At 61.7% G+C, this 10,000-nt stretch overlaps 1 non-coding gene and 1 pseudogene across 1 annotated transcript; both read left to right on the top strand.

The window, feature by feature from the left end:
• Positions 1-2,550: 2,550 nt before the first annotated feature.
• LOC139603524 (5.8S ribosomal RNA) lies at positions 2,551-2,703 on the top strand. Its single transcript, XR_011683704.1, has one exon. It is a non-coding gene; the product is annotated as a 5.8S ribosomal RNA (ribosomal RNA).
• Positions 2,704-3,625: 922 nt separating this feature from the next.
• LOC139603557 (28S ribosomal RNA) overlaps positions 3,626-10,000 on the top strand; it is an 8,302-nt pseudogene continuing 1,927 nt past the window's right edge.

The raw sequence follows: 10,000 nt of genomic DNA, 5'->3' as shown, positions 1-10,000 counted from the left end.
GCATGCGCGCGGTGTCATTCGCGCGCCCGCTCCGTTTGCACGCTCGGCCCCTGACCGCCGGCCCCGGTCAGCACCAGGGGCCACACGCCCTTCGCCTTCGCCGCGCGCCACAGCCCCAGAGAGAGAGAGCCCGGAGGCGTGCGGCACCTCCGGGCGCGGGTGGTCAGAATTGGGAGAGGGGGGAAAAGCGTGTCACGCGCGCCCGCCACCGTGCACGCAGGCGGGGCTCTCCCCGCGCTACACCGTGTGTCACGGCTGGGCCTAGTAGCATGGCACGCTCACCGCTGTTGCAGCGGCTTGCCCCCCCGCCCCCCACACCACCCCTCCCACCCCAGCCTTGCGCCGGTCTGCCGCCGGTCCGTCCCCGCCAGACAGTGGGGGCGCGGCCGCAGGCCCCTGAGCCTCTCGCCGCCACGGCCGGCGCCGCCGAACGCCGGTTGCCAGCGTGCCACGTGCAGGTGCCCTGGCACGGCCCGAGTTCTCCCGAGCTCGGCTCTCCTCGGTGTGCGTGCGAGATAGCCGCATGAGTGTCAGGAGGGAGGGGTGCTCGGCACGGCCCCTTCCCGGAGGCGGGCCCATCCCTTCCATCGCTGCTGCGCCCCTCGAGCGACGGCCGGCCATCCGGCTGTGGCACCCATTGGCGGCCGAGGTGGCAAGGGTGAGGGAGCTGGGTGGCGGGGCGGCCTGAGCCACGGCAGTCCTCTTGGGCGCGCAGTGCCAGGCTACTGAGGGAAACCCCGGGCTCCGAGAAGGACATGGCGGTGGTGGCGGCAGATGTCAGGCGCGCCCCCGCCAGTGTACGCTCCCCAAAGGCAGCAGCAGGGGAGGCACCCCGGTGGGGCCATGCAGGTCGTTTCCCTCGCCCCAGGGCCAGGTACCTAGCGCTCCGCGCCTCGGCGGTCCCCCCAGTTTTTTTCCCTCGGCATCGTCAAATGCTGTGGGTTTGCCGAAAGGGGCCGGCGGGGGCAGGCAGCGGTTTAAAGACTTGGGCGGCTCAGCGTGGCCCGCCGGCGGCGGTGGCGGCAGGCATACCGGGCGGTGGCCATGCGGGGTGCCACTGAGGAGTGGGGAGCAGCTACTCCCACCGATCCCCTGCAGTGGTTGTCCCGTTGCCACAGGCTGCGCTCCTCCGTCGCTGTCGTTGTCCCGCCCGCGCCGCGGGGGTAAACCGTGCTGCGCCAGGGAGGGGTGCCCTGTCCCCCCCTCTCCATGGCCCATGGGGGCCCACCCGCTCGCCTCGCCGTAATGGGTGACGCCAGCAGAGAGTGCGCCCTCTCTGCCCTTCCTCAGCCGCGGGATCGCGGCCCCTGGGGCCCACCCGCGCTCTCTCTCCTCAACCCGCTGCCGCGGTCTCTGGCACGCGCGGCGCTGCATCCAGCACCTCTCCTCCCCTTGACGGCCTTTTCTCCTCGAACGCGCACCGGCAGCGCCGTTGTCCGCCAGCCGTCCCCTGGCTCGACTGCCTGCCTGCTGGTGGGGGCGAGCGCTCGCTGGGCCCTCCGGCGGCGGAGGCCCGCGAGTGCAGGCGATCTCGTGCCGTGCGGCCGCGGCGCCGCTCGACGCGTGTCCCTCCCTGCGGGGACGGTCAGCCGGAAGGCGCCCGCCGTCAGCCGGTGGCGGTCCCGTCCCGGGCCCCGCTCGTCGCATCCTCCATCGCCCTTCCTGGCCGTGTGTGGGCCGCAGGAAGGCGCACAGGGCAGCCGCAGGGGCGCTTCTCCCCACCTGGTCTCCGCGTGCAAACGAGGAGCGCAGGCCTTGCACCCCAGCTCAGCGCCGTCCTGCCTTCTGCCGGGCGCGTGCCCGAGGTAAGGGGCCCCGGCGGTGCGACGCGGCGGTGGCGGTCCTGGGAGTGCAGCCCCGGTGGCAGCAGGGTCTGCCGTCTGGCAGGCCTTGGGCCCTGGCTATGCCAGCTTGGCTCTCGGTGGCGCCCGCCTCGGGGCTGGCAGCGGAGCGCATCCACCGGTCTCTCACCCACCCGGCAGGGGAGCGGTCCCGCAGGAGGCGTGCCGGCGGGGGCTGGTCATCGTCGCGTGCCGTCTCGAGCCAGGGGAAGGCCGTGCAGTGGGGAAAGAGATAAGCCGGCCGTGCAGCGGCACAGCGGCACTCTGTGAGGCCCGCGGCGTCGGGGGCCAAGGGAGAGCCGCCGTGTGTGGGGGCCGATGGCCACGCGCCCCCAGCCGCATGCCGTGTGTTTTGTGCCTGTTGTCCCGTGAAAGTGAGACACGGGTGGGCTGCCGTGCCCTCCCGCATTCCAGCGCGCGCCGCGTGGCCCTCTACGTGGTGGCCAGGCCGAGCCCGGGTGCCTGGTCCGCCTCCGAAGGACAGCATTTGTGAGGTCGGCGTCACCCCTCATGGGGGAGGCGGTCAGGAGCGCGGGCTCCCCCACCTCTTGGCCGGCCTTCGGAGCGTGGGTTGCTCCAGTTGGTTTTTATTCCACCTTCTGTTTCTGTGTGCTCGTACGGTCAAAGCCAGGTGCGCACCCCCGCGTCCTTGGCCCCAGAGTAACAAAAAAAGGGGCCGCTTGGTGTGAGCAGTGCCCGAAAGCCAGACAACTCTTAGCGGTAGATCACTCGGCTCGTGCGTCGATGATGAATGCAGCTAGCTGTGAGAATTAATGTGAATTGCAGGACACATTGACCATTGACCATTCGAAGGCACGTGCAGCCCCGGATTCCTCCCAGGGCTACGCCTGTCTGAGGATCGCTTGATGATCAATAGCCATCCGGGGGCCACGCTAGCGGCACGGCTGGGGTCGCCTCTCTGGCCCGTTGCCCGCAGCGGGCGGCGGTGGCGGTGGCAGCAGCGGCATCCCACTGGTGCCCGAGGGAAGGCAGTCAGGGGTTCGGCGAGGGAAGCGTTTCCCTAGGAGGCCTCGATCCCTTCACTGCGGCCCGGCGGGCGTCGTCGTCGTCGCAGTCGTCGTCGTTGCAGTCGTCGTCGTTGCCATGCAGGGCCTTCGTCCCCCTAAATGCAGACTCGGGGAGCACTCCGTTGCTCCCCGCTCCTGGAGCAAGCCGCTGGGGTGGAGCTCGTCCTCGCCGGGACCGTGCCGTGGATGCGGTGGCACGGCAGCCTGGGGAGAGCGAGAGACGGCATCGAAAGGCACTGCCAAGGGCCGAGAGAGAAAGAGAGAGGAGGGCGAAAAGGGGAGGCGAGGCACGGCCTCGCCCCCAGCGTCCCCCCGCACCGGCGGCTGTCTGCAGGTGGGAACCGCGGCGGTACCGTGCCATGCTTCCGAGCGTGCGTGCGTGGCGAGAGCGCCGGGGATGGTTGTTCCGACCCCGTCCTCCCTTCGCCCACCCCCTCCTCTTCTGTCGCGGTCTCGGGGCGCGCCGAGGGACGCCGTCGTTCCTCTCTCTCTCCCTGCTGATGCCGTCGTGCGCGCCACCGCCCGGCCGGTCCTCCCGTGTGGGGCCATCTCTGCCCCACTCCCTTTTCAGTTCTCGTCTCCGGGATGGGGCTCTCCGTCTCCTCGTCGCTCGTTCATGCGCACGCACACTCTCTCTCTCTGGCTCCCTCCGGGAGCGCGGAGAGGAGGGGGGACTGGCGGTGTAGCGGGCAGGGGAGACACGGCGGCCATCGTCGCGCGCGCCCCCATGCGCGGCATGGCCGAGCTTTGGGATTGCAAGCTCAGATCAGACGTGGCGACCCGCTGAATTTAAGCATATTAGTCAGCGGAGGAAAAGAAACTAACGAGGATTCCCTCAGTAACGGCGAGCGAAGAGGGAAGAGCCCAGTGCCGAATCCCCACCCTGTGGTGGGGCGTGGGACATGTGGTGTACAGAAGCCCCCCTCCCCGGTGGAGCTCTTGGGGGACCCAAGTCCTTGTGACTGAGGCTGTAGCCCGTGGATGGTGTGATGCCGGTAGTGGCCCCCTGGCACGCCAGGCCCGGGGCTTCTCGGAGTCAGGTTGCTTGGGAATGCAGCCCAAAGCGGGTGGTAAATTCCATCTAAGGCTAAATAGCGGCACGAGACCAATAGCCAACAAGTACCGTAAGGGAAAGTTGAAAAGAACTTTGAAGAGAGAGTTCAAGAGGGCGAGAAACCGTTAAGAGGTAAACGGGCGGGGCCCGCGCAATCCGCCCGGAGGATTCAACCCAGCGAGTTGCGGTTGGCCAGCGTGGGTTCGGCGGATCCTTACCTCCACCTCCCCTCCGTCCCCCGGGTAAACCCCGTGCGTGGGGCGAGCTGGGGGGGGCAGGCCAGTGTGGGGACCGCCACCCAACCGGCAGCCGGCCATGACCGGGCACATTTCCTCTGCGGCGGTGCGCCACGACCAGCTCTGGGTCAGCTGGGAAGGCCTCCGACGGGCAAGTGGCCAAGCGCCGCGCGAGCGGCGGCGGGTGTTACAGCCCCCGGGCAGCAGGTCTTGCTGAATCCCGGGGCTGCGGGAGAGGACCGCCGTAGCGCCCTCCTCCCCCCCCGTTGGCGGCGCTGTGGTTGGGGGCGTCGCTTTTCCCCCGCCCTCCCCCTCCTGGGGGTGGGGAGGGTGGGGGCGGCGTCCCCGCAGTGCGGCATTTCACGCAGGGGTGCAGGGGCCGAGCCCACGGACCCCCAGCACCACTGTCAACCAGGGCGGACTGTCCTCAGTGCACCCCAACCGCGCGGCGCCGCTGGGCCGGGCTTGACAGGCTGTGCTCCGGCGCCCAGGGTCAGCTACCCACCCGACCCGTCTTGAAACACGGACCAAGGAGTCTAGCACGTGTGCGAGTCGGGGGCCGTCGTCGAAAGCCCGCGGTGCAATGAAGGTGAGGGCTGCCGCGCCCCTGCTGAGGTGGGATCCCGGGGCGCGTGTCGCGCCTGGCAGCCCAGGGCGCACGACTGGCCCGTCTCGCCCGCCGACCCCTTGCGGGGCCGGGGAGGTGGAGCGTGAGCGTCCGTGCTAGGACCCGAAAGATGGTGAACTATGCCTGGGCAGGGCGAAGCCAGAGGAAAACTCTGTGTGGAGGTCCGTAGCGGTCCTGACATGCAAATCGGTCGTCCGACCCGGGTCTAGGGGTGAAAGACTAATTGAACCATCTAGTAGCTGCTTCCCTCCGAAGTTTCCCTCAGGATAGCTGGCACTCGGCAATGGGCAGTTGTACCTGGTAAAGGGAATGATTAGAGGTCTTGGGGTCGAAACGATCTCTACCTATTCTCAAACTTCCAATGGATAAGGGGGCCGGCTCACTGGCATGGAGCCGCGCCATGGAATGCGAGTGCTCAGTGGGCCACTTTTGGTAGGCAGAACTGGCGCTGCGGGATGAACCGAACGCCGGGTTAAGGCGCCCAATGCCGACACTCATCAGAGCCCAGAAAAGGTGTTGGTTGATCTAGACAGTAGGACGGTGGCCATGGAAGTCGGAATCTGCTAAGGAGTGTGTAACAACTTGCCTGCCGAATCAACTAGCCCTGAAAATGGATGGCGCTGGAATGTCGGGCCTATACCCAACCGTCGCCGGCAGTGCGATGCCCATGGGGGTTAGGCCGCGACGAGTAGGAGGGCCGCTGCGGTGCTCCTCAAAGCCTGGGGCGTGGGCCAGGGTGGAGCCTCCACAGGTGCAGATCTTGGTGGTTGTAGCAAATATTCAAACGAGAGCTTTGAAGGCCGGAGTGGAGCAGTGTTCCATGCGAACAGCAGTTGAACATGGGTCAGTCGGTCCTAAGCGATAGGCGAGTGCCGTTCCAAAAGGGTGGGCGATGGCCTCAATCGCCCTCAGCAAAGGGAGTCGAGTTCAGATCCCCGAATCCGGAGTGGCGGAGACGGGCACCGCGAGGCGCCCAGTGCAGTGACGCATCCGATCCTGGAGAAGCCGGCGGGAGCCCCAGGGAGAGTTCTCTTTTCTTTGTGAAGGGCTGGGCGCCCTGGAAAGGGTTTGCCCCGAGAGTGGGGCCCGCGCCTTGGAAAGCGTCACGGTTCTGGCAGCGTCCGGTGAGCTCTCGCTGGCCCGTGAAAATCTGGGGGAGAGGGTGTAAGACTCACGCCGGGCCGTACCCATATCCACAGCAGGTCTCCAAGGTGAACAGCCTCTGGCATGTTGGAACAATGTAGGTAAGGGAAGTTGGCAAGCCGGATCCGTAACTTTGAAATAAGGATTGGCTCTAAGGGCTGGGTCGGTTGGGCTGGGGCGCACAGCGGGGCTGGGCGCGTGCCGTGGCAGGACGAGGCACCGCGTGCGGGTGAGTGCGCTCCGCGTGGCCCGCCCGGGTGCCGGGGCGTGCACGGGCGCGCACGGCGTCGACTCTGGACACACGCCGGGCCCTTCCCTTGGATCGCCCCAGCTGCGGCGGGCATCGCCCGCCCTCCCCTCCACCCCCCCTCCGCCTTGCCGCAGCTGGCGCCCCAGCGGGGCCGCCACCATCGTCGTAGCACGCCACTGCCCCGTCGGTTCCTGCCGGCGGGGTCCCCGCGGCGCACGGCCGTGGCCAACGTCAGCCGAGCAGTTCGCGCGGGGGAGGGTCCCTGGAGGGGGTCCCTGGGCTGGCGCCCCACCTCGGCCGGTGCCTAGCAGCCAGCTTAGAACTGGTGTGGACCAGGAGAATCCGACTGTGTAATTAAAGCATCGCGATGTGATTTCTGCCTAATGCTCTGAATGTCAAAGTGAAGAAATTCAATGAAGCGCGGGTAAACAGCAGGAGTAACTATGACTCCCTTACTACCTGAAACCTGGCCCCCTGGTTGGACAGGGGCAACGGGTTCGGAGGTGGGCTGACCACCCATTCCGTTCCCGATGTTAAATCTGGTCATGACTCGGCTATTCCAAATCCAAATCCGTTTCTTGGAGGAGGAAACTGGGGGTGGCCGTTCCACCTTACTAGGGTATCGGTGGGCACTCAGACCTCCTGAGATAATTTTGTAACATCTACAACCACCAAATTGACAGAAAATTAATTTGGCTTGCTGGTGAATTTTTCTTTAGAACTGTATAGGTCAGATCTGCAGGAGCATGTACAGGGGGTGGTTCATTTTTCTGTTAATGGGGGGGTGTTGAACGAGTTTCCTGAGGTGTTTGAACAGCCTACACCACAACTGAGTGAGGGGGACGACTTAAATCCTAGTCCCCCTAAGGACGATGATCAGAATGTACTTGAGAAGGGAGGCAGTGGGAAGGGGGAAGAGGGTACACCAGAGGCATTGCCTCCAGTGCCTGAGGTCCGCAGTGAACAAGCACCGGATGACATCGTGAAGGTGACTGTTCCTGACAAAAATCCACCATGTCCTTGCTGTGGTACCCAGGTCAACTCGATGTTGGCCCTAATTGAACACCTTAAGGGGTCTCATGGGAGGAAGTGGGTGTGCTTTCAGTGTGCCTAGTGTGGGAGGGAGAATTTTAACCATCACAGTACTGTTTGTCATTTTGCAAAGTGCAAGGGTCCGAAGGATGCGGGGCCTCCAGTGGGAGAGTGGATATGTGAGGTATGCAGTAGAGATTTTATGACTAAAATTGGCCTAGGACAACACAAAAGATTGGCACATCCACTGGTTAGAAACCAGGAGAGGATCGATGCTTCCCAACCGAAAGAAACATCAAACTGAGGAGCCCACAAAAGATGCTGGACAAAGGAGGAGGAAGAGCTACTTGTCAAGCTGGAGGTACAGTTCGAGAGTCACAGAAACATTAATAAGCTCATATCGGAACACTTAACAAGCAAAACAGCTAAGCAGATTGGTGATAAAAGGAGAATGCTGCTCAGGAAGAATGGAGTGGGTGGGGGAGCAGCTGGGAACTTGAAATCAGAACCTGGGTCAAGTCATCAATCCCAGGCAGGAACTCTGAACAATGGACTTGGGGGGAACCACCAGCCGGGAGGACCAGCTGCTGGGAAGGGAACAATAGAGACATCTGGACACCACTTTGATAGGGATAACGGTCTCCGGGAAACCATTGGCCAGCAGAGGGCAGGGCGACTGCAGGCTCGTTATCAAAAAAGGATCAAAGAACGTTTATCAGAGGGGACAATTAACAACTTCCCCAGAGCATTTGAACAGTTATTAGAAGGCCAAAAGGTGTGACCACTGCTCAATCAGACAGCGCAGGACTGCTTTGGTTGCCTGGAATCAATGAGCCAAATAAGAACAGCACTCTGGGGGAAAAGCAAAAAGGAAACTCGGGAGGAGCAGCCAAGAAAACAGTTTCAGAAGTGGATGAAGGACAGAGCGATCAAAAGAGGTAACTACCTCCGCTTTCAGCGTTTATTCCATCTAGATGGGGAAATTAGCGAAGATCATTTTGGACGACATCGAATGTCTGTCCTGTGATGTATCACCCAGTGAAATTTATTGGGTATTCAAGGCCAGATGGGAAACACCTGGACAGTTTGGTGTGAGACTTGAGAGTCTTTGGAGACTTTGAAATTAAAGGGAAGGCCCACCATAAGGCCTTCAGGGACTTAATTACGGCCAAAGAAATTGAAAAGAACGTGCGGGAAATGAGCAAGGGCTGGGCACCAGGTCCAGATGGGATTGCCCTTGGGGACATCAGGAAGATGGATCCCGGGTATGCCCGGACTGCTGAGCTCTTCAACCTGTGGCTAACATCTGGTGACATCCCGGACATGGTGAGGGGGTGCAGGACTGTTTTGATCCCCAAATCGACAAAACCGGAGCGCCTAAAAGACATCAACAACTGGAGACCCATCATGTTTGGTTCCATCTTGCTGAGGCTGTTCTCCAGGATCGTGACGGCGAGGATGACTAAGGCGTGCCCCCTCAACCCAAGGCAGAGAGGTTTCATCAGTGCGGCAGGATGTTCTGAGAACCTGAAGCTCCTGCAAACTATAATTCGGACTGCCAAAAATGAACATAGACCACTGGGTGTTATATTCGTGGACATTGCTAAGGCTTTTGACACCGTGAGCCACCAGCACATCTTACACGTTTTACAGCAACGGAGAGTGGATCCCCACATCGTCGGACTGGTGGACAATATGTACAAGGACATCAGTACGTATGTCACCGTCAAGAAGAACATGCACACGGACAAAATCCAGATCCGGGTTGGAGTGAAGAAGGGTGATCCACTGTCACCCTTTCTATTCAATCTGGCAATGGACCCCCTGTTGTGCAAGCTGGAAGAGAGTGGCAAAGGATTCCATCGTGGAGAGCGTACGATAACTGCCATGGCAATCGCTGATGATCTGGTCTTGTTGAGCGACTCCTGGGAGAACATGAACGTGAACATCAAGATACTGGAGACCTTCTGCGATCTCACAGGTCTCAAAACGCAGGGACAAAAGTGCCACGGCTTCTACATCAAGCCCACAAAAGACTCTTACACCGTCAACAGCTGCGCTGCATGGAGCATCAACGGCACACCCCTGAACATGATTAACCCCGGGGAATCAGAGAAATACCTTGGCCTGCAGATCGACACCTGGACTGGGTTTGCAAAAACCGACCTTTCCGCAAAACTAGACGTCTGGCTCGAACGCATTGACCGAGCCCCACTTAAACCTCTGCAAAAACTCGATATCCTCAAAACATACACCATTCCTCGACTGACCTACCTGGCTGAACACACAGAGATGAAAGCAGGGGCCCTTGAAGCCCTTGACCTGAAGATCCGAACAGCGGTAAAGGACTGGATGCACTTGCCTCCATGCACGGGTGATGCCATCTTGTACTCGAGCATGAGGGACAGCGGTTTGGGCGTCATCAAATTGGCAGGACTGATTCCCAGTGTGCAGGCCCGGAGACTGCATCACATTGCACAGTCTCCGGACGAGACGATGAAGGCCTTCCTGGAGAAAGCTGAGATGGAGAAGATGTATGAGAAACTATGGGTTCAAGCTGGAGGGAAGAGAGCGGCGATGCCGTCAATTTGGGACGCACTACCGGCGTCTGTACCCCCCGCGACTGCAGAAACACTTTTGGAGTGGGAAGCACCGAACCCTAAAAGTAAGTTCCCCAAACCATGTGATTGGAGAAGAAAGGAGTTTAAAAAGTGGACAAAATTGGAATCCCAAGGCCGTGGAGTAAAAAATTTTAAGGGGGACACAATTAGTAATAATTGGCTTCAAT

Source organism: Agelaius tricolor, unplaced genomic scaffold (genome assembly GCF_023055355.1).
Source record: "Agelaius tricolor isolate 1412-34295 unplaced genomic scaffold, bAgeTri1.0.p SCAF_39, whole genome shotgun sequence".
In the NCBI taxonomy this organism is placed as follows: Eukaryota; Metazoa; Chordata; class Aves; order Passeriformes; family Icteridae; genus Agelaius; species Agelaius tricolor.
Note: the sequence above shows the minus strand (reverse complement) of the source record. Positions and strands in the feature narration are given on the sequence as shown.